Source organism: Pyrgilauda ruficollis, unplaced genomic scaffold, assembly GCF_017590135.1.
Source record: "Pyrgilauda ruficollis isolate IOZ18807 unplaced genomic scaffold, ASM1759013v1 scaffold360, whole genome shotgun sequence".
Taxonomy (NCBI): domain Eukaryota; kingdom Metazoa; phylum Chordata; class Aves; order Passeriformes; family Passeridae; genus Pyrgilauda; species Pyrgilauda ruficollis.
The window spans coordinates 1-18,570 of NW_024525046.1; positions in this window are offsets into that span (position 1 = coordinate 1).

Consider the following 18,570-nt stretch of genomic DNA (forward strand, 5'->3'; position numbering starts at 1 on the left):
TACAGCATAACTTTCTAATAGAACACATATAATATTCCTTTTAATATTTGTGAAAAACCAATCATAAAATACACATTTTTCACAAAATACAATGTAAAATTAATAAGCATAAAGAATGTTGTCAGATCTTGAGAGAATTACAGTATGAGAGACAACATGGGTTTAAATATGTAATGGGAAGTATGCTGCGTTCAGGGATTTCTATAATAAAGATAATGGAATCAAATTCTAGAGGGTCAATGAGCTTTTGTTTTCATCTATTTACTCTGTCTAAACTGCTCTAATGATGGCTTTAGTTGCAAAACATTGGTATTCCATCATGTTTACAGCATGACTTGGGTTATATTGATAGGAATCGCCTGTGCTGTAACCACATTCTTAGACTGTGCCCTTCTGAGGTCTGCTGTTAAAATACAGATTAGGAATTAGTTTAAAACACAGTCTGGGCTCAGCAAAGCTAAGTGTTACTTTAAATAAAGTTGTACTGAGTGACTAGCTAGTATCCTAAATAGTTCTTGTTGGGATCATATTAAAATCAATTTCCTCAAATATGGCTTACTTAGCTGAGTGTTGGGGGTTAGGATTTTCTTTTTTTTTTCCTCTCAGGGAATTTTGTCCTGTTTGTTGCTAAGAGACGATAACAACCGGTACTTAAGAGACAAAAGAAGTAGCCAAGGTGAGGGGAAGTGTGCAGCTGCACTCTAGTAGCTGAGGGGCTTTCTTTTGGAAAGGCAGAGATGCTGCAAGATTTTGGCTGGGGGGTGAGGGGCTGGGCTCGCCTCCTTTCTCTCTCACTTTTGGGATTGGAGGGAATGGTTCATCTGCTGCTATCACCCCCACTGCAAAGTCCAGCCCATTACTGTTTTCCCCTACCATGAGTGAGGCTTTTACTCCTAAAAGTGGCCGTTGAACTGGGACCTTATTAACACCCTACCTCACTGGAAAGGACCCTCACCATCTACTTGTGCCAGCAGTTTCGGTGACAGGTGCCTCAGGGGAAAACCCAGGACACAAAGCCCCTCCCCCTCCGAGGGAGCATCTCCCAGCTGCATTCAGGAGCCCAGCTGTCGCTGCCCAGCCCCATCGTTTTTCTGCCACTGCCATGGGTTTTTCGCTACACTGTAACCCAGCAACTGCTGGGACACCCCACGGCTCCTGCTAGAGCTGCGGAGTTTCTGCTATATTTTGTTTGCTACCCGGGTGTGCTCTCCTCTGCCCTTCCAGCGGCTGCTCTGAGGATCCTGCTACAGCTCATTTCACCATCTGGAGGGGAATTGGGATCAGCTGCCCCTGTGAGTTTGCAAAGGAAGTGCCTTTTCTATTTCTTCCACTGGCCTGCCCACCATTAACCATGTGGACAAGGCAGCTGAGCTCACGCCACAACACCCCCTGCAGCTGCAGGGGAATCATTGCACCTGCCCTGCCTGGCAGGAAGCCAACAGCGCCCCTACTGGCTGTGACCATAACTACATGAAAGGGGAAAGTGCCTGACAGCCAAGAGACAGCTGTTACTGGATTTCTGGTTTTGTTTGTTGTTGCTGCCATTGTGGTTGGTTTTTTTCCTTGTTATACATATGCATACTAGTAAAAAACTGTTATACCTTTTCCCATATCTGTTCCTGAAATCCCCATAATTTTGGAGTTATAATAATTTGGAGGGAAGGGGGTCACATTTTCTATTTCTGCCTTCCTTGGCAGACACCTGTCTTTCAAACAAAGACACTGAGGCAATTCAGCTGACCTTGGCTAGTCTTTCCTTTCTTCTATACTTTTCCAGAAAGACTAAGTTTAATCTCTTCTCCTAGGCTGTAGCAAGTTGTATGCTCCTCTTGGCTCATACCAAGACTATAGGAATTAACTGCTATTGAGCAGCCCCTTCTGAAAATTATGGTTTTCAAATGCTATAGTTTGTTTGGTAGGGATTTCTTATTAGCAAAAAGTAATCAAGAGTTTTGTTTTGTTTTATTTTGTTTTGTTTTCCAGAGTTTCCTCTGTAATCTACAGGACACAGTAGAAGGTAGCCAGACAGAGCAGTGAACACAACAACCAGTGCAACGACCTGTTCAGGTTTAAAATTTGGGAATTTCCCAGTCTTAAGCGATGACAGGTGCTTTCTAGGTGGCAGGAAGTTTGCAACATATGAGAAAAGCACCTCAACATGGCTCCTAGCGAGATTGGAAAGGAATTTTTTTTTCCTCATAGGATATCTCAGCAGAATTGTTGATACAGATAAAGCTTGTTAAATTCAGGACTAAATATGTAATTGTAAATAAGAAACTAAGGGGAGGTGAGGAGCCCTGTAACTTAAAAATATTTCAAAGTCTATTCTCCTGAAACATGTATTATCATTCCCTATTCAAAAGTTTTCTGGTTAAAGAAGGTCATGTGCAGAAGAAGCTCTTCCCAGTAGTTATCCTCACAGGTAGTTACTCTTCCCCAAAGAGCACTGACATCTGCTCACATAAAAGCTAAAGAAAGGAGGAGGAAGGGGGACATTTGTTATTTACAACTTTTGCCTTCCAGAGCAACCTCTACGTGTGCTGAAGCCCTGCTTCCTGGGAAGTGGACGGACATGCTTGTTGATGGGAAAAAGAGAATAAAATCTTTCAGGTTTTTTTCCTTTGCTTCCATGCACACTCCTTGCTTTTGCTTTAGTAAAATCCCTTTATCTCGACCCACAGGTTTTTAAAATCTTATTTTCTTCCACTGTCCTGCTGAGGAGGGGAGTGATAGAAGGGCTTGGTGGGCATCTGGTGTTCAGCCAAGGTCAACCCACCAGAGTCCTTTCTGGCACCTGAACAAAGACACAAGAAGCAGCAGTTTTGTATTAATCGTGCTATAGCTATAGTAAAGTAGCAAGCTCCTGAGCATGTCACAGTTTGTCAGTGTCTTGGTTTGGAAAGACAGGTGTCTGCTAAGGAAGGCAGGAGCCTCCCCTGAAATGGAAAAATGTAAACCCCCTCCCTCTGAATTGTTATAAATTTGAAATTAAGGGGCTCTCAGGTAAAAATATAGGAGCAAGAATAACAGTTCTTAATTAGAGAAGAAAATAAAAAGATAAAATAAACAATGCAGTAGACCAAAACAACACTGACAGAGTCAGAACACAACCTGACACCCTGTTGGTCAGGGTGTTGGTAGCAGTCCAATTGGAATTGTGGCTGCAGTCCTCCTGGAGTGTCAGGTGTTGTTCTGTTGGAGCAGTGATCATGTAGAAAGGGTGTAGTCTTCCTCTGACAGTTGGAGGAGGCCTGGACAGCGTACACTGCTTTATCTCTTTATTTTGCTGAGCTTGGGAACATGTTAATACAAATAATGTCTCTGTGCTTTGCCCTTCCATTGATGACATTACTGTTCTGGGGGAGCTGTCTTGTGGAGAGAATGAGGGAATACTCCTCCCTCTACCTACCCAGGATTCATGCGGATGTGGACTGTTGGCATATTATGGGGTTTGGGGAATCTGGTGTAGTCCTGGTATGAGAAGACAAGTTTTGGGTGATACTGAAATGTGCCCTGAGGTGGTCAGTCCCTGGCTGGCAGGCTATGTGGGAGGATTTGGGCAAGTTCCTAGGTCAGTTATCACCTTCCATTGCCTGGGACATTGCATCTGAACAGGGGATCAACCCTGGCAAACTGGCCTGCCACCTGATGGAAGGGTGCCTTGCCTACCCCAATGAAAATTAGCAGCTTCTTGCCATGTATGGGGGCCTGGCCTGTGCCTACCAAGCCACAGTTCAGTGCTCTCAGAGGACTGTAGTTGAGGCAGGAACCCTAACTGCATTTGAGGACACTATGGCTGAGATTGGGACTCAAACCACAACTACAGTAATTGCCCTGGAAGGGAAAAAGTGGAAAAAGACAACCAAGGAGTCCATATTATTGATTAGAAATGGAGGAAGAAGGGTCAGATCAAGAAGCCAGTCCTTCAGCAAAGAAACAGGAGGAAAGAGTGAGAGTACTTAAAAGGGGAAAGGTTTTAAACTAAAAGATGAGAGATTTGGATTACATGTTAAGAAATTATTTATTTGGAGGGTAAATCAATCCCCAATGGTATCCTGGGGTGCATTAGGAAGAGCTTTTCCAGCAGGTCATGAGAGGTGATCCTGCCCCTCTACTCAGCATTAGTGAGACCGCATCCGGAGTACTGTGTCCAGTTCTGGATTTCTCAATACAAGAGAGACATGGAGATCCTGGAGCGAGTCCATTGGAGGACAACAAAGATCATTAAGGTGATGCCTTTTCGGGGCTACCTAAAAACAGAGGCCAGACAAAATTAGGAGAATAACAAGTGGGTATATTTATTGAAGGGCCTTCAGGTACATTTAGGGCAGATGAAGCCCACACGGGGGCTACACCCAAAAAATGGGTGACAGGTCACTGGTTTTCACACTTTTATAAGTTTGGTCCATTTGCATATTGGGGGTTAATCTTCTAATTACAGCTTCAGGTTGTTAAGTCATTTACCCCAAGTTTGTCCCCCCTCCCCCCCCAACTCACTTTTATTTACATTTCTCAGGGCCTGAGACAGTAAGGTGTCCTTGATTCCCAGGCCTACAGAAGAATTGTTTTGTCTGACTAAAATGGGAAAGCAGTAGCTAACACTCTATATGGAGTTTAGAGTTATACACTAAAGAATTACAGGATTACAAATACATGAAAAATAGAAAAGCTAAAATCCTATGGCATCAAAGGGACTGGAGCATCTCTCTTATGAGGAAAGGCTGAGGGAGTTGGGCCTGTTCAGCCTCAAAAAGAGATGACTGAAAGAGGACCTCATCAATGTGTATAAGGAAGGGTGTCACCGTTGAGTCAGGAATGGATAAATTAGTGACATGTGACACACTCCATGCATTTTCAGAAGGCTAATAATAATTTTATTAGGAACCCATTCCATTTTATACTCTATTCTGACACAGGCTGACCTGATTGGTCCTTTAATCAACACACTGTCACCATTGGCTAATTAAGAAACCACCCTTCGGTAAACATCTTTCCATAACACATTCCACATGTTAGCACACACCAGGTGCAGAAGCTTAAGATAAGAATTGTTTTCATTCTTTTCTCTGAGCTTCTCATAGCTTTTCCCAGAACGATGTCTGGGAAACTATCAGTTTCACTCTCTTAGCATTCACAGAAGGGTACCAAGAGGATGGAGTCAGGCCCTTCTCAGTGGTGCCAAGAAATAGGACAAGAGGCAAAGGGAAGAAATTGATGCACAGAAAGTTATACCTGAACATGAAGAACTTCTTTACTGTGCAGGTGACCGAGAACAAGAACAGACTGACCAGATAGGGTGTGGAGTCTCCTTCACTGGAGATATTCAAGAACCACTGGACACAATCCTGTGCAATGTACTCTAGGATGGGTCTGCTTGAGCAGGTAGGTTGAACCAGATGGTCCACTGTGGTCCGTTCCAACCTGACCCATTCTGTTATTCTGTGATTCCCTGGTAGTAAGGCACTGGAACAGGTTCCCCAGAGAAGTTGTGGATGCCCCATCCCTAGAGGTGTTCAAGGCCAGGTTGGATGGGGCTCTGAGGAACCTGATCTATTGGGTGCCATCCCTGCTCATGGCAGGGGGGTTGGAACTAGATGATCTTTAAGGTCCCTTCCACCCCAAACCATTCTATAATTTTAAGATTCTATGAATTCAAACAGGAAGCAGAAATTACCCAATCCCTGACTCTCAGGATCTCCTCTGGTCAAGATGACCCCAAGATGTATTAAAAGTCTCTTCCCCAACCCAACTGTCAAAGAAGGAGTCAGAAGTCTTCGGCTCGGGTTCTCAAGGTTGTTTATTATTTCTTATCTAAAATATTTTCTGTCTGGCCTGCCAAGGTCTGTTCAGCAGATCAGTCCGAGGCACTCTATCCCTCTCACGGGGCCAGCATTGTCTTTTATACTATAAACTACGTATTCGATATTTACAGTTATGTTCCAATACCTATCACCTATGTTAGACAGTGACTTTCTACTTTGCACCAATCCCAAAGTGCCACCATCACCAAGAAGATGGAGGCTAGGAAGAAGGGAGAAGAACAGGACAACGACAATGCCCAAATCCCTCCATCTTGCCTCCTAGACCCTTATAGCAAAAATCCCCAAACTTCCACTTTTTACCCGATGACAACTACTATTATGCTACTTAAACTTTTGTGACTTGTAATTCTTCATACAAGGTTGGTAATTTGCTCCATGGGTTAAGATTGAAATCCCAAGTGTCTTTGGCTTCCTGCCAGGGTCTCCGAGCCCCTGCCAGGATCTTGAGCCATCCAGGGCACCCAGAGGGATGTCCTGGGTTCTGACACCTGACCTCATAAGAAATTTGACACATGAAAATATTACAGCTGCCAGCCAGGTGAGTGTATTTCTGCCTGGCCTCTTATGCTGGAATAATGGGACCAACGGTCAGCAGTTGTAAGGTAAGGAAGCCCAATAGTTGAGATCCCTTGCTAGAAATCAGAGAATTGAAAGAGGAATTGGAAAAGAGGCATCAATTTGCAGTCATTGGACATGACTACTCCGAAGTGTGAGGGCAAGATATTAATTTAAGGAAGATCTTGTGAACTCCCCAGGAAAGTGGACCACCGTAGATGAAAGTATCTAGTACCTGAGAGAATTAGCAGTGCTGAAAGTCATCTATGGTGATCTAAATGATGATGAGGTCTCTAAAGATCCAGAGAATGTCCTGTGCACACAGGCCATGTGGAGGAAGATGATTCAAAGTACCCCAGTGTCATATTCTAACAGCTTGACAGCAATGTATTGCCCAGATATGGATACAATTGTGGAGGGAGTGTCTTCTTGGCTCCAAATCTTTGAAGAAAATCTTTGTACCTCCACATACCTACAGTCCAGTACCTCAGCTCTCAGGGGCAGCCCAAGAGATCAGTCCTTTCCTGCCCCAGTCAGATGGAAAGGAAGCCCTAGGCATATGTCATGTGGTGCACTCTGGTTCTTTTTGTGTGACATGGAGGAAGGACAGGAGGAAGTGGGATGGTGAACCCACCTTTAAGCTGGAAGCCCATGTACATGAACTGAGAGGGAAGACAGCTGTTAAGAAGGGGCCACACAAGAAGGCTGTCAGTGTCGACGATTGAGAGATGGGACTCCACTTAGGGCAAGCAAGAAGTCATTTATTGTTTTGAAATCTCAGTTTATATACTCTTACAGCTTTAGATAACATTTTCCACTGCCAAGCAATAACCACAATATTAATGTTTCTTAGCAATATTGCTTAACCACAATCTTACACCTGCAGTCTTACATTACTTCCTTAAAACAAAGCACAACATTCCTTTTCTTTCCTCCTTCAGATTTCTGTTTGATGTTCCCAGGGCTTTTGGCCCACCAAGGCCAAGATGTTCACATCATCCATTAACTCTGCAGTACTCTCTGCTGTACTGCTCAACTGCGTCCCCACATCTCCCCCTTTCTGTTCAACCATCAAAATTCTTTTCATGGACTTATCTATTAATCTTTGAATACATTGCAAAACACATGGCAAGCAAATCATCAAAAGCATTATTATAGCTAAAATATAAATCCCTGTCTTTATCAAGTTTTTAAGTCAGCCAGTAAGCCCACATCCCCCAAGCATCTGCCCAAGCCAGTCCCCATTGCTAACAACTTGTAATTTAATTACACTGTGTGGAAGGGGCTAACAGCGGGCCTGTTAGCTAAAGGAGTGAGAAGAAGCTTGTCATGGTTTGACTCGGAAGTAAGGTTTTTGGGAAGTTATGGTCAAACCAATCAGTGGCCTGAGAAGAAAGATGAAGCTGATAAGGAGCTCTCTCCAAGGCTGTCACCAAGGAGATCAAGAGAAAAGATAAGAAGAGAACTTTACAGCTGCACAAAGTATTTTTATGTAGTTAAGTCACTGTAACCTTTCACCAATGGTGTTATGTTGATTTATTGTGTCCAATAGCTAGGGTAGAAGAAGCATAAACAATTAGAAAGTGTATAAAAGGTCAGCCATGTTTGATAATAAAGAGTTGCCATCTGAGACTGCTTGTGGTCTCTGCTTCGTGTCGTGACCGCCTCGACAGCGACAACACTGTGTTGAAGGGCCTGTATGCTAGCATGGATAGACTGAGAATGGTCATACATGTTCATGCAGCATAAACCTTCAAAGTCTTCACAGCCATGTTCATGCACTAAAAGCAAAAAATCTATGTCAGCTCTATTTTGCAATGTTGTATGCCTTACTCTATCAATATCTGTTAATAAGCCTGTTAAAGCAGAGCTAGTAGCATTAGTTTGTTTTGCAAGCCAGTAACCAAGCTCGTTTAAAGTTTTTAGTGAATGTGCTGTGACAATAGATGGAATAATTGAGGCAAGTACTCCCGCCCTGGTTTCCCATGACTGTACGTTACCATCACAATCTGGGGTGTATGTATGTGTGCTGCATTTCACCCGTCCTAGCTTATGCAAAGATGTTAAGTTTATCTGTGAGGGGTGAAACACAGTTAGTCGCCCAAAAGTGCAACGGGCCTCCTATTGCCTCTCCTGGTATTCCTTTCCAAGCTCTATTTCCACAAATTAAAAATATATTGTCTATTAGTCTGATGGCAACTTCTCCTGGAATAACTTGGCGCAGTAAGGTGTGATTACACCAAGCAGAGGCATTGGCATAAATACCTGTACCTGAAACATCAAAGCCAGGGTTTATTTTTTCTTTGTTAACATAGGTCCAGGTCCTATGGGTGTAATTTAAAAAGAAACACACAAAGGACTGTGTGGATCCAAGAATGTCAAGCTCTTCAGGCTGCAGGGGGAGATGGGGAAACTCATTAATTATATCCATCCCTTGACCACTGCTGTTAGCAAAAAACCATACAGCCATCCGGCCTTGCTTTTTACGGTACTCTGTATCGCACCACCACTTTGGTTCAACTTGACCTAGGGTGGTACAATTTCTTTGGGTTGTTAAGTTGAATAAAGTATCCCACTCACTTTCCTGTAAAGGCATGGCAATGAAGCAAGTTTGAAAAGGGTTACTGGGAGAAATCATAGAAATGCACAAAGTAGATTAATTTAAAGCTGAAGCTAGCATAAGCCCAACATTACCTTCTGGAAGGGCCGGCACCACTACCATTTCTCCTTCGTAGAGACTGAATCCTATAAAAAAGATCAGCCTGAGGAGGCCAATCTTGTTCCCAAAAATACCTATGTGAAGGCAAGCCGTAATCCTGTGCACACACAAATTTTTAAAATAACACAATCACCATACGAATAGTGTAAAGGATCACACTGTGGGCAATCCTGGTGCTCTGATGTGCAATACTACTTTCTCTGACACTAACACATACACAGAGTCCATGCCTGGTGGGAATAATCTCTACAAATAAAGCAAGGTTTAGGGTTATTTTCAAATATAAGTCCAAGTCTCCTTTCACACTGTTCCCACTGTCTTTTGAGACATGGGGTTAGAAATTAACTTGGGGTAGAAATCAATTTTGGATTTGGGTGGAGTGTGCTGTTTTGAATTTTTTAGTCTGTAGCTTGCTCGCATAAATGAAGTGTGTTGTTTTAACTTGTTTAGTCTGTTAACTTGCTGTGCTCGCAAAAAGCCTGTGCTCGCAAAAAGCCTGTAGCTCGCAAAACTGTCCCAAACAAGGTGAAAGGAATCTGAACTTCCAAGCTGGAGGGAGAAAAGAGGGGCCCCTTGCACCTTGAAACAAGAAGCAAAGCAAAACTGAGGCTGCCAAGGTACCGAGAAGACTGATGGACAACCAGAGAGCTCTCTGCACATGGACTGATAAGAACTAATTGTAATGTGAAGTAGGGCTAGTAAATGAATATGCATGGACCTATTTCGAAACAATGCATATGCAACAGGCTAGGGGACAAAGGGAAGTCTAGACTCTCGGGGAAGCATGCATGTTCTTTGATCTTGCATGTGCCCAGCGCTGAATAAAATTATATACCTACTTCACAACTTTTACCAGTTGTGACGTTTTTTCTGAAAATCACTTTAATGAATGGAGACTTGTTCTGCAGTTAAGGATTCCACTATTTCAGGGACGAGTTGACTGTCCAGATTGTGAAGTGGCGAGAGGTTGAAGAGTCCCCTTGGGTCAGGTGAGAGTTGATTTGGGTGGCCATGGGATCTTGGTGGAGGTGGGCCCAATGATCTGAGAAGGCAAAGACAGGGATGAAGTGCCAGGGTGGTCAGAATCTTCAGGAGAGGTATTCAAATATTCTCTGAAAGGTCTCACATTCTTGGCTGGGATCCACCTCAGGCCGTTTTCTGTAGAGACACAAGCATAACCTCTTCCTCATGTGACGCGGGGATACGGTCCTATAATTTTACCTGTATCTGGGTCCTTAATAAGGGCTGGGGCCTTCTGTTTAACTTCTAACTGAGGGTTATGGCCAAAGTGCCTCACAATTGGGGAGTTAGGGTCCATTAAGGAACAATGCCTTCTGTAATCGCTCAACTGTGGTGGCATTCCCCATTCCCCCTTTCTGTTGTAGCAAAAGATGCTTAAGTGAAGCGTGGGCTCATTCGATTATAGCTTGGCCTGTCAAGGAATGAGGAATCCCCGTGCTGTGTGTTACCCCCCAGAGGGCAAGCAAAGCCGCAACTCTCTGGGAAATATATGCTGGGCTATTATTAGTTTTTATTTGCAAGGGAATACCCAAGACTGCAAAGGCACTTGCAAAGTGACGACAAATGTCTTTTGCTGATTCTCCAGTATGACAAGATGCAAACAGAGCACCTGAAAAGGTATCTATAGAGGAGTTAATATACTTAAGTTAGCCAAATTCTGGGAAATGAGTGACATCTGTTTGCCATATTTGAAGGCTTTGGAGTCCTCTAGGGTTAATTCCTCCAACAATGGAGGGAAAGGAGTGCCTCTGGCAGTCAGGACATACAGCAACAATGTGGAGGCTTGGCAGCTAGTCAAGCCAAAAGTGTGTGCCAGTGTGGCAGCATTCTGATGAAAAAAGGAGTGGCTATGTTTAGCTTGGGCAAACCAGTCGGGCAACGCTTGAATGGATAAAGTAAGCAAATCCGCTTGGCGATTTTCTTCTGCAACAAAACCAGGCAAAGTAGTATGAGAACAGACATGCATTACAAAATAAGGCTGTTGCCTCGCATCTAAAAGAAAAGGAAGATGTTGTAACCATTGAAACAAATCCTTGTTGGACACATCCTTCAGTACAGCAGCCTCAGCCCTCTCAACAATTCCTGCAACATAAGCAGAATACGTGACCAAATTAAAAGGGACAGACCATTGCTGAAAGGCTTGCACAACAGCTGCCAGTTCAACAATCTGTGGAATCTTGAAACAGTAGCTGATATGGGAAACATATATGTATATGAAAATTCAGAATTTTAGAAGCATATAATGTACTTAGGCGGGTGGAGGAAAACAGATATAGGTATATATAGCTTATTTAGCAAGTTTGCAAAAGTACAGAACACAGTTTGCAACAGGAATGTAACTTGCTAGGTAGAGACAACTTGTAACAGAACACATAAGAATTTAGATACTAGGCAAAGGCCATAAAGATAAGAAAACTCAGTAAAGCAAGACTCAGGTATTGTTGAAATCCATAAAGCAGAACCTTTTGTTTAAGGAGCCAGCAAGAACCAGGCTCCCAGGCTCCTGGTTTTGGCCAGGACAAATTGACCTGAGAGAAAGCCAAACCTCCACTGCGCCTGCCCAGAAGAAAGGGTGAAGCAGCAAACATTGAGGAAGATGATGTTACTCCATCAAAGACGACCACCCACGACCACCACCAGGCATGGCACCACCAAATGCTCTAGGTGGGGAATGGGCGGGCAGGGAGGTGTGGGCTTGGGGGATTAATGTGTATTTAAACCTGTAAACTGCCTCACCAGGTACACATGTCTTTGGTGGAAATATCCCCCATGCGTCCCAGCTGGAATAAAACATACCTGCTTTACAGTTTTAATTGTAAAGTCCTCATTCCACAACTCAGTAACAACATCCAAATCCTATCGGTGGGATTCTGTGTCCCACCAAAGTATCACCAACTTGTGCATGCAGCCAGATCCATCTGTAAAGATAGTTAAAGATTGTAAGGGAATCTCGTTTCTTTTGGGTTGTGTTAGGAAATTAAAATAGACTGCCACGAGCTTGTGCTTTGGAGGATGTAAAGAAAGTTGTCCAGGAAAATCAGTCAGGGCCATTTGAAATACTTCAGATTGTTGCAACAGCCATTGTAAATAAACAGCAGTAATAGGCAAACAGATCAAACAAAAATCCACACCTGCAAGTACGGTTAATCTTCCACAATAAGCAAAGCAATCATTTCATGTTGAGTGCTTATAGTTTTAGCCATATGGTGTGATAGAAAAATCCACTATGTGATCAACAAGGGGTCTGGCTCATTAGGATCCCACTGGTAAATCAAAGCCTGAGGTTGCTTAGGCAGGTTAGGGATTATTAAAGAAAAGGGCAACTCAGGGGCCCATCGGGCTGCTTGACGGTTTGAAATAGTATCAGCTACTTGCTGCAGTGCCTAGCAAGCTTCTGGTGTGAGCTGCCGAGGCAACAGATCTGGTTCCCCTTTTAACAGAGCAAAGGGCTCAGATCTGCATTCAAAATTCCTAACAAAGAATGAACTCGGTTAATTGTCCCCAAAAGCTTTTGGGCATCATGCAATGTGGTAATGTCTGTTTGAATTTGTAAAGGCTGAGGGGAGATCGTCTGGGTCCTGATGTGCCAGCCAAAGTATTTCCAAGGGGGTTGACACTGGATTTTTTCAGAAGCAACACAAAGCCCTGCTTGGGTTACAGCAGTGATGACAAGGGCTATGGCTTCCTCCATAACCTCTCGTTTTTCTGCTGCAACCAGAATATCATCCATGTAATGATATAGGAGAGCATCAGGCATGTTGTGACGAATGGGGCTGAGGACCCTTGCAACAAAGCATTTCAAATGGTAGGATTGTTTTTCATTCCCTGTGGCAGAACAACCCAATGATATCTTTGCAAGTGTGCTTGCATATTAATGCTTGGAACAGAAAAGGCAAATGTTGGGGCATCATTAGAATGCAAAGGAATAGTAAAAAAGCAATCCTTCAAATCAATGACTGTCAAATGCCAATCTCGAGGAATGGTAGAAGATGGGAGACCAGGTTGTAGGGCCCCCATGTCCTCCATAAGGGCATTAATTTTGCAGAGGTCATGGAGCAAGAGCCGCTTGCCAGTGTGTTTTTTAATAACAAACACAGGCGAATTCCAAGGGCTGGTAGAGGGGACTATATGCCCCTTTAGAAGTTGTTCTTGGACAAGTTCAGTGAGTGCGTGCAATTTAATCAGTGGCAGGGGCCATTGATCCACGCAGACAGGGAAATCAGTCTTCCAGGTCAATTTCACGGTGTCGCACACCACAATGGCCCCCATCAAAAATCAGACTGAATTTTGAAACCCCATTGAGAAAGTACATCTTGTCCCCACAACACCATGGGTACGGATAAAACAAATGGCTTCATAGAAGATATGTGGCCTTCTGGTCCTATCACCTGTATTAGATGGCAACTTTGATTACTGTGGCTACTCTGCCCAATCCCAGTGAAGGCCTCAGGCACCTCTGTGAGAGCCCAAGTGGTAGGCCATTCAGGTTGAGAGATAACAGTCACATCAGCACCAGTGTCTAAAATACCGGTAAGTGTTGCCCTGATTTTTTAAGATTTTCTAAGCCTTCTGATGTTTGCATTCTTGTAGCAAACTTTCTCACACACTTTCTGTAAACAACTTATTGTTTTGCATTCTTTTATGGAGGAAGAGAAATTTCATGGACTGTTGGTTTGTCCAGTGTCATTGGAGAGGTGACACTTTCACCCTCCAATCCACTGTCACCTTTGGAAATCTATAAATGTTGGAGTCAGAAAATAAACTTCCTTTTTTTCTACCTGGAGAACAGCAGTGTGTTTGTGTTGTGTTGTTTTGTGTCCTATAGTGACATCTGGTGACCGCTGAAGAGTACTGCAGCCTAGGCTGGAGGCCCAGAGTTTGGATTGCCGGGTGAGGTCATGTCGCTTTACCTCCCTCCCTGTTTGGCGCTTTGCCTGCCGTTGTTGTGGTAATGGCAACCCCTGTGGGTTTCATGGCAGTTTTAGACCTCTGGAGGAATTTCCTGGAATGGAGACAACTTTCCATTTCCTGGAGTTATTTTGAAAGATTATTTCTGTGGGCCAAACAACAAGGGATTTTTTCCAACCCTGAGGAGGTGCTCTCTGAGGAGACGTGGTCTCTCGTGGGACGCCGTCTCATGGTCGCCCTGTTTGATGATTGCTCTGTAGACATGAGACCGCTGCTGATGCAGTGGAAAATGTTAAACATGGTTTGGCGGGAGTCTGGATTTTGTAGCTCTCAGAGTTCCTTGGGGGACCCTTCCATCTCGGATGTGGATGAAGGGGAATTTGAATTTCTGCATGACGCAGAAGCTTCCCCTCCCCCCAGGAAGGGGAGCTGGAAGACGGCTCTGCTTCCGATGGTGATGGTTGGTCCCCCAGGGTGGATCGGGCTCCCAGCCAGCTGGTCCCAGGTGACCAGCCAGTGGGCGGAGCCCTGCAGGCTTCTGGGGGCCCCGTGGAGTAGGCTCGGCCAACCTGCCCCTCCCCATGCCTCAGAGGCAGTGGAGTGGGAGGGGAGCTGCCCTCTCCTTGTGTCTTCCCAGCACTCGAGGGCGACGGGGGGCCCCTGGATCAGCCTCCACCTCTGATTGAGTCTGGTTCGGTGACAATGCTTTGTCCGCATTGCAGTAATTCCACAACATATCCCCTGGGGGCGGCGGGAGAGGGTTCGCCCACTCCAGATTTGGGTTCGTCTTCCAGGGGGGCGGTTTCTCCTGTTTCTGAGCCTGCACAGCCTGCCAGGCATGCACAGGTGGTGGAAGCCCCCGGAGGCAGGGCGTAGGTTGGTGTTTCATCAGGCCCCGCCATGGTGGGCAGGCTGCCCACTCTGCTCTGCTCAGTGGGGACGGTGCCTGCTGTGAGATCCCATGTCCCTGGTCAGACGCTGATAGGGGCTGCACCGGCCTCCCTTGTGTCGCCCCACAGTGACGTGGGTCCATGGGCTGCATCTCTCCCTGTGCCCCGCCCCTCCCCCATGCCAGGTTTGCAATCTGTGCCTGCGCCTGTGTCTGCTGCTGTGCCCTCTGCCCGTGCTGTGGCGGACAGCACTGTCAGGCTGCTGGCTGGTTCGGCCCTGCAGCCCACGCCTTCTGCAAGTGTTGGGGCCACGGCGTGGCAGGGCACTGGGGTGTTCACCTTTACCTCGACTGATGATGCGGCTGGTGGGAGACCAGTGGTTTCCCAGGGCCGCAGACCCTCCTCGTCGGCTTTGTGGACTCTCCCTCCATGCCAGGTGACCGTGTGTCTGAAGGAACACGGGCGGTTCTGGCAAGAAGTCCGAGCTAATGCCGATGAGGTGGGCGAGCCTGCCTCCTCGCAGCATCTGCAGGATCGCAGAGGGGACTCCTCTAGCTCTGCTGATGCTGCGGGGGGTGAGGGGTCAAGTGGTGTTGCACCACCTCACAGTCAGGCAGCTGCTGTTGTCCCTGTGGGGCCCACGGAACGGGACACAGCAGGTGCTGCAGCCTTACCAGGGGCCCCTAGGCTTTCCCTGTGCTCAGGGGTGTTACTCATAACACCCATCAACCTCTGTCATTTAAGATAACGAAGGAAGTCCATGATACAGTTGCTCAACATGGTGTGGGGTCTGCTGAAGTTATGCAGATGCTTTGAATGCTTTCTGCTGAGGTGCTGACACCTTACAATGTCTTTGCTTTGGCACGTGATCTTTTTGACCCTGTGCAATTTGATGTTTTTGAGACCAAGTGGGCTCACTTGGCGGCCAGTGCAGTGCAGCAGAATGCTACGCTGGGACCGCAGGATCCCAGGCGTGTGGTTGGCACTGGCATGCTGTTGGGCACAGGCAATTATGCTGATCCTCAGGGGCAAGCTGGCTTCAATCCCCTCGTGCTTGACCAGTGCCAGACACTAGGCATGGCAGCAGTGGTTCAGACCCTGGAAATGGCTGCTCTGAAGCAGCCATTTGTGAGCATTGTCCAGGGGGCTGATGAGCTTTTCATGAAATTTGTAGGGAGGCTGACTGCCTCTGTGGAGAGTCAATTGGCAGATCCTGTGACAAGGAGGATTGTGATTGCAGACCTTGCAAGAAGTAACTGTAATGGATATTGTAAGAGAATCATAGAGGCTCTTCCTGGTGAGTCTACTGTCTCCCACATGGCAGAGGCCTGTTCAGCCGTAGGCCCCCCTGTTCAGAAGATGTCTGCCTGGGCTACTGCTGTGCAGCCAGTCTGGGTGGTGCCGCAGGGCAGGCAGCAACAGCAGGGGAATGCTCAGGCCAGCAAAAAACGGGGGAAGAAAGCACAGAAGGCGAAAATTCCCATGTTCCTGTGTGGCCGGTGTGGAAGGCCAAACCATATGACGAATGTCTGCAAGGCAACAACTCATGTTAATGGCCAAGCACTGCCAGGCTCGGGAAACGGGAAGCGAAGCACGAAGGAGAGACGCGCTCAGACACAAGCTTCTCTCCAGACCCTGGAGCCGATGGAGGTTTGCTCAACCAGCTTGCAGCCAGCACCCTGCGGTTCAGCAGGTGTGGACGTCTGCACAGCAGCAACAGTTGTTTTAGAATCTTATCAGGTACACAAGGTTCCCCTGAATGCCTTTGGTCCCTTGGGTGGGAGCATGAGTGCTTTCCTGATGGGGAGGTCTAGTGCCACCCTTCAGGGCATCATTGTGCATCTGGCGCTCATTGATGCAGACTTCACAGGGCAGATTTGTGCAATGGTCTCCACACCCACCCCCCCGTCACGATCCCAAAAGGGACCCGACTTGCTCAACTTGTGCCTTTTAAGTCCTCGGTTTGCAGGGCAGCTGACCGGTCATGTGGAGCTGGCGGCTTTGGATCCACTGTGCCTCCTCAAGTTCACTGGACCGCTGTCCTTACCAAGGAACGTCCCGAGATGATGTGTACCCTGTCCATCCCTGGTGTGATGCTGTCGGAGATCCGCCTCCGCGGGCTTCTTGACAGCGGTGCTGACATCATGGTTCTCTCCCTTGCCGCCTGGCCTCTGGACTGGCCCCTGAATCCGGTGGAGACGCCTGTCATGGGACTGGGGGGAATGGCACGGTGTTACGTGAGCCAGCGGTCCGTGCTGGTCACGAACCCAGAGGGACAGGAGGCCTGGATTAGGCCTCATGTTACTTCTACCCCTGCTAACCTCTGGGGGAGGAATGTTCTGTCAGAGTGGGGGGTGCGCATCAGGACGGGTTTTTGATGGGGGCCACTGTGATGAAGGGCGCAGAGTGTCCTACGCCTCCTGTACAGTGGCTGGTGGACAAACCTGTCTGGGAAAACCAGTGGCCCCTCCCTCAAGATAAATAGATCGCCCTTCGAAATCTGGTGCAGGAGCAGTTGGACCAGGGTCATCTGGAGCCTTCTACCAGTCCCTGGAACACTCCTGTCTTCTGCATCAAGAAAAAATCTGGGAAATGGAGGTTGTTACAAGACCTCCGAAAGGTCAATGCCATGATGGAAGGCATGGGAACATTGCAGGTGGGCATGCCATCACCTACCATGCTTCCTTCAGACTGGCTGGTCCTCATTGTAGATCTGAAGGATTTTTTCTTTACAATTCCTTTGCATCCCAATGACAGACCAAAATTTGCCTTCTCGGTGCCAGCAATTAACAACGCTGAGACTGCACAGAGATATCAGTGGAGGACCCTTCCCCAGGGCATGCGAAACTTTCCTGCCATATGCCAATGGTATGTGGCCTGTGCCTTGTCTGGAGTTTGCAAGCAGTTTCCTGATGCACATCTCTATCATTATATGGATGACATTTTGGTGGCTGCGTCCACCCAGGATGAGCTGCTGAGGATTCAGCCTCGGTTGCTCGATGCTTTGAATGCTCATGGACTGCAAGTGGCTCCAGAAAAGGTTCAACAGCAACCACCTTGGAAGTATTTGGGGGTCAAAATTCTGGAACAGACAATCTGTCACTAGGAGGTGCAAATTATGCGTTCTGTGAAGACACTGAATGATGCTCAAAAATTGGTAGGTGTCATCACTTGGTTACGTCCGTACCTGGGACTAACCGACACACAACTGTCTTTTCTGTATGATTTGTTGAAAGGAGACTCTGATCTAAAGTCGCCTTGCACATGGACCCCTGAGGCACATCAGGTGCTGGAGGTGGTTCAGCAAGCTGTTTTGGCTTGCCAAGTTTATCGCATTGATCCCTCCGTTGATGTCACTGTGTTCATCACCACTCCAGATTCGCATTCCACAGGCATTATTGGCCAATGGAGTGACAAATGGTCCGATTCCTTGCACATCTTGGAATGGGTTTTCCTGCCCCATCAGCCACAGAAGATGGCAACCCCATTGTCTGAACCGATTGCTCACTTGATAATCAAATGCAGGCAACAGTGTTTGCAATTGATGGGTGGGGATCCTGCAAAGATCATACTCTGGGTACAGCAGGAGGATTTTGTCTGGAGCTTTGCAAACAGTGTGTCCCTGCAGAGTGCTCTGGAAAACTTTTTACAGGGC